The sequence below is a fragment of the Tauraco erythrolophus genome, chromosome 4, assembly GCF_009769465.1.
Source record: "Tauraco erythrolophus isolate bTauEry1 chromosome 4, bTauEry1.pri, whole genome shotgun sequence".
In the NCBI taxonomy this organism is placed as follows: domain Eukaryota; kingdom Metazoa; phylum Chordata; class Aves; order Musophagiformes; family Musophagidae; genus Tauraco; species Tauraco erythrolophus.
Window position 1 is genome coordinate 54,162,631 of NC_141468.1, and position 6,031 is coordinate 54,168,661.

A 6,031-nucleotide genomic window follows, 5' to 3' on the forward strand; every position below is an offset into this window, starting at 1 on the left:
TACAAAAACAATCAGCAATTGTCACCGGCGTTCACTTCATTAGCAGCAATGCCCAACAGCAGGCACTGAGCAGGTTTCCCAGCGCCCCTTCATGATTGTGCTTTGACGATGAGGAGCCCTCATGACATGCAGTTATGTAACGGCAACTATTTATAGTTAACCACTTGATTCACGTTATCCGCCAGGTTTTAAACCATTTCGTATGTAGACATTGGATCTATCATTTTAGTTCCTTAATCAAAACGTCACACAACAAACAAGCAAAAGGTTTCAGAGAAGCCTGTCTGCAACATCAACAGTATTATACCAGGCAGCTTGTAATCTTATCAAGAGAACCAGAAGTTAATTTCACAAGATCAGTCTTCTATAAATATACCCTGAACAACAATCACTTCCTTTACTTAAACTCCTGCTCTGTCAATAGCATTACTATCCATACTACTAACTTCTAAAACCACTGAGAGAAACCTTAAGTTGTGCTAAAATTACAGAGTTTCTCAGTGTTCTGGGACACAATGAAAAACAAGATCAGCATTAATGCTCCAGAAAGCACCCTATCAACTTTTACAATTCCTACCATACAACTTCACTGGCTGCTGTTTAACACCCTCAGCTTCTCTTAGGAAGTGTCTCACAGTATCACTTAACGACCATCATCTGGTTGACTTCTGAACATAGCAGTATTTCAGGAACATCAAACTCTACTGAAGATCGCCAAATGCTAACATTTTCTTTGGCATTTGTAACAGGTTAATGGCTTTGTTAGAATTCATTTTCCTCCTAAAACACACCCTGCCTTATTGTCATAGTCCTTGACAGTGTGGTTTTTCCACAGTCTTCAGTTTCCCTTACCAATCACTTAGTTCAACTTCTTTATACTTTTGTATACTGGCTTCTTTACCCCTACAGACCACTGTAACTTTTTAACTCACACAGTTTTCTCTCCATCACAGGACAATGGCTTGCTGACAAGTAATGTTCTTTGACAATTCTCGGTAATCCCTATTTCCCAAAGATCTTTATTTCAGTGAACATCAATTAGCACCCATTACTGTAAACCTCATCAAATGTTACCTTTAACGATATCTGTACAAGAACATCTTGCACATACCTAAACAAAATGCAAACAAGTCAAGATACTTCCGCACCAGTAAGGTAAGAGCAGGAAGCCAGAAATATTTGGAAAGAGACATTTCTGAAAGACGACCCTGCAGGTTTTGGCAGTTCACTACGATATAAGCGTTATCAGTGCATGCCTGCAAAATGCCCTTATCCACTGAGCACAGAAGAGAAAGTCATGATCCTGCCAACTTCTAACACAAACTGAAAGCATGTAACTATCCTTAGTGAAGCTGACAAAGTGAAAATGTTAAAAATCAGAGACTATTATGCAATTTTACCAAGCCTTGAAAACAGCGGGAGTCAGAGAAAGGAGTACAATTACAACGTATAGATTATAATTAAATGAAATATGATTAGAAGGCACAGAGTAACATTCACTTATGCAAGATACCTAGCACGTCCAACCCAAAACACAAAGACAGGCATGAACTGTAGCTAGGAGTGTAAATAAAAGACATGTCGTTCCTTTGTTCTGGTATAATAACACAGTCTTGTTCATCATAATATATGCACAACTAGTTGTTCCAGAGAAGATTAAATAAGGAAAAAAAGGCCATAATCAAAACCTAGGATAAAACTGTTCTTCAGCTTACTGTATTTCCAAGGTATTACAGAAGTAAGCAAGCAGAAAATTGTCCTGAAATTCACAGAAGCCTTCAAGTGTTAATTAAAAATGTTATGAAGTTGGCATTTTCCCTTTTCTTAAAATCATTATGTTTAATTCTGCCCCACATGAAAAATTAACATGTGATTTGAAAGTTATTTCTTCTGCTGCTGCCATATTTTTTGATGACGCTACTCACACACTTCTTGTTTTCTCTCTTTATAACATTCGTGCTTATACATAGCACCACATGACAACCTGATGTTCCCTACTGAAAGAAATTTCTAATCCTCTAAAAACAGGCTCTAGACCACAAAAGCCCAAATACGCCAGTAGAGCACAGAGTTATTATTTCCAGTATCAGTGTGTCTACAGTATTTTGTAATGCAGGCAGACACAGGGTATAATGATGTCCAAAGAGGTGGTAAAAGTCTTATTACCTCAGGACCAACGTATCAAAAGCTGGCCTGATGTAAATTACCTGATCTATGCATCTATGAGGGTTATTGCTTTCCATATAACTGGATCACAGAACTGAAGGAAAACACTTTTCTTTTTTTAAATGTTCTTGTGCTCCAAGTTGGCAAACTAGATCAAGTTCCAGTTTTGTTTATTCCTTGTGACTATCAACAACAGCGGTTAAAGGCTTAAGGTTTAAATCACTGTTTGTAGATGTTCTAATTAGCCAGTTCTACTGAACTCTGGAGTTGACATCTCCACCAAAAGGAGTTCAGGAAACCAACAACTCTGGAAGAATTGGCAATCCATCAGGTTAGTTAAGAGTGCTTATGTATGGATTTGTAGTGGATACAGAATTGTAACTACTCATTTAGCTAAACAAGCACTAACTCTCACTCTTCAGAGAAAGAGTTGTCAAAAGAACTCTTCACAGAGGAAAAAGAAAGCATTCCACATCATTAATGGGCATTTCGAGGAATCTAGTATTTCTGGAGGAAGCAGAAATATTCCTGCTCTTCCTCACTTACTGAGGAAAAATGTTACTAGGACTCAAAAGATACGCACAGCAGGATAGAAAACATTTGTAAAGTTTTTTTTAAAAAAAAACCTCTAGTCTTAGATTTCTTAAAGGTTTTTAATACGTTAAGTAAATGAAAACTATTGTCTAGTGATCGAAATATTTAAATCCAAAATGCTTTTACCTCTACCATCAGCATATGAACAGGCACAAAAAAAATCTCCAGTTCTTACACTCAGAACAAAAAAGACACTGCTACAATTATGTGCACTGCAAAAAGGCAATGATCACTAGCAGTACACTGGTTTAATTTGTTCTTTAGATGTGAAGTGTAACTGTTACATAAACATTTGGCATTTTTAAAACATTTTTACAAGGTAAACTTGTGGAGTAGTGTTTTATATCAAATTCTGAAGTGCCACTGCTTACAGTGGTGTCCAGCTGCCTCAGCAGATACATACTCAGAGCTTGCTGTAAAAATAAAAAAGCAGGCATTAAAAAGCATGCAGCTAAGAGCTTAAGGTATTCATAACTTAAGAATTGCAAGCAATGTTTAGTGAGCTTACAAAAAGTGTGTTTACACTAGAAAAGCTTTATTATTATTGAGCTGGATTTTTAAACACGATCTTGTCCATTTTCACATCGCACCCGATTACCCAACTAGTATATACACCTTTTTAAAAACCAGCTGATTAGCTTAGCTTTTCTTGGCCAACAAATAAAAGATGTTCAGTACATGAAATATCAAGTGCTTCCATTAAATGTGAAAAGAGGGTAAAGAGTAAATTCCCAGAAAAGTTTTAAGGCAGGCTGTTCATTGAATCGGTCTCCAACACAGCCTTTCCTGATTGCACTTTTTAGGTTGGTCTACTCAAATATACTGTACTGAACCAAAACTTATGAAGACAGTGTAACATTCTTTTTTTCTTCCAGCAGCAGGTAGTCATTTAAGAAATTACAAGACTTCACATATTAGTAAGCCATTAAAAAAATTCTGCGTAGTTTTACTGTAAGAGCTCCACACTGTAACAATAACATTGGCATACAGAGCATCTTAACACCCATGTCATAAGCTGTATCATATTTTCACACTGCAGTGTTGGGCAGAAATTGAAGCCAAAGTCATTCAGCGGAAAAACATAGCCCTTCTCTGGTTTTCAGTTATTCTCAATCTAATTGTATTTGGAATTATAAATCAAGTATTTCACTACACATTAGTGGCATTTTACATATTAAAATGATCAATTAATGCACTACATCCTTAGCCAAGCTTAAAATAAGTGACTCGTCAGTTTCAAACTATAATTTGCTTCAGGCAACACAGGCTCCAATTTATGAACTCTTCAGTATGGATGTAGGCAGACCCCACCTACCGATTTGCATAGAGCTCCATCCCAGGTAAACACAGGGCTACACCACACAATATGCAAATGCAAGCTATGAACACTTCGTTATCCTTACTGAAGATTTTGGTAAGCCAGACTCATCACTGTCAAAGCAGTATTTAAATAACGCCATGAAAAAAAGATGCTTTTATCTTTCAAATTTAAGTGGCCCTTCTAATGCCAAGTTAACATTATAATGGTTTCTCTCTGTTGGAGAAGTAAATTCAGTTTGTTCTTGCAAGTATAAATAATTTTTAGGGAATTTTTTCACTATGCATTTCAAACATATGATTTCATGTTTTCACATCTGTTACTTTTGTGTTAATTATTCAAAACAAGTCTCACATCAGTTATTGAAGTGTAGATATAAATAACAAGAGCTGCGTACAAGGATACAGAATTCCTAAACCAAAGCAATATGGCAATTTAACATCTTAAGTACTTAAAATATCAGATCACCTACTTGACTTTTACCCAATTCTAGTAAGAAAACAAACCTGAATTTGGTACTAAATCTAATTTCATAAATGTTTTCTTCTGCCCCACATCTTCCAAGTATTTAACCTTTGGTCATCTAGCTTCCAGTTCAATTAATACAACTAAAAAAGGGGGAAGAAGGGAAGAATGTCAAACCAGGCTTCCTCACATCTATGCCACAATAGGCAGAAGAAAGTTGCTATTGATCTTCTGTTAAATTACACAAAGAAAAAAACACATAAATTATTTACCAAAAATAAATAAAGGAAACAGATGCTTTTTAAATTATTTGGTTTGGATTACGATATACCTCAGGCCCATTTCCCTCACAACACCCACAATACTGTTAAACACCATTAGCGAAGTGCCGAAGATAGCAGTGAGTTTCAAGCAACTCCAGCGAGCTACCGAAATTTTTGCCGGAGAGACAAAGGGCATCAAGGTCAGAATTCTTCTAATGCAGGAGCTAATCCACTCCCATAAACACGGTACTGGAACTGGTGGGCGTAGTAAATTTCCACGAACTATAAAATATACCTAATGCCACCTAATTCCCCCCGTCCTTGCGAGAGAAGAACCATTTTGCTCTCACTGGACTCAAGCCATTACATATCTGAGAGGAAGGGGAGGGAGGAGTTCACAGAAGTTCAGGGTCAGCAAATGTTCACGTATCCTGTCATCCACGCACTCAAAGCTCAGGGCACAAAAACTCTTAGGCGGCGCACAGAAACCTATGTATTTGGGGTGTGCGGGGGGGGAGACCTGCAACAGGAGCGAATGTGTCATACGTGCGGAGGAGAGCTGTCAGGAGAGAGCAGCCTCGTTTGAAAGGGAGGAGGCGGTGGGGAAAGGGCGCTTACGAACACAGAATCACCGAAAAACCCCGCGGTCCTCGCCGGCTGCAAGCCCCGGCGCACTCCTCAGGCCCGGCTTCCCTCGGCTCCCCCTCGCAGGCGGAGCTCAGCCCCCCGGAGCTACACCGGCCCCCGCGGAGCCGCTCCCAGCCGCCAGCGGGCAGCGGAAATCCCCCACAGCCTTCCCCGGCCCTGCCCGGGGGCGCAGAGCGGCCCTACTGGCCCCGGCCCCCGCCGGCTCCCGAGCAGCCCCTCGGCCGGCTCGCAGGGCGCTCCCCCGCCCCGGCTCCTATCACCTTCCCCTTCCTCCGGGGCCGAGTTCTCCGCTAGCCCCCCACTAAGCCCCACGCACACGCAGGCCGAGGGCCCTCTGCGGCCCCGGCGAGCCGGACCCGCACCCCGGCGCCGGGAGACAATGAGCCGCCACAACTCACCAGCAGCGCCGGAGCTCCGTGGGTCCGGGGCGGTTCCTCTCCCCTCTCCTTCTCCTCCGCCCAGGAGCGATATCCGGCCGCCGGGAGCCGAGCCCCCTCCTCCCCTCGCTACCCCGAGAGCCGCCGCCTGCGCCGGGCCGCCGGCCGCGCTCCCTCCCCGAGGAAAGTCACTTTATTCC

At 41.3% G+C, this 6,031-nt stretch overlaps 1 protein-coding gene across 2 annotated transcripts in view; it reads right to left on the reverse strand.

The window, feature by feature from the left end:
* Positions 1-5,938, reverse strand: part of CDK17 (cyclin dependent kinase 17) — a 92,376-nt gene extending 86,438 nt beyond the window's left edge. For both annotated transcript variants that reach the window (XM_086610928.1, XM_086610927.1), the window contains exon 1: positions 5,853-5,938. The gene's annotated coding sequence lies outside the window, so the exon portion shown is untranslated. The remainder of the gene's footprint in view (positions 1-5,852) is intronic.
* Positions 5,939-6,031: the final 93 nt, after the last annotated feature.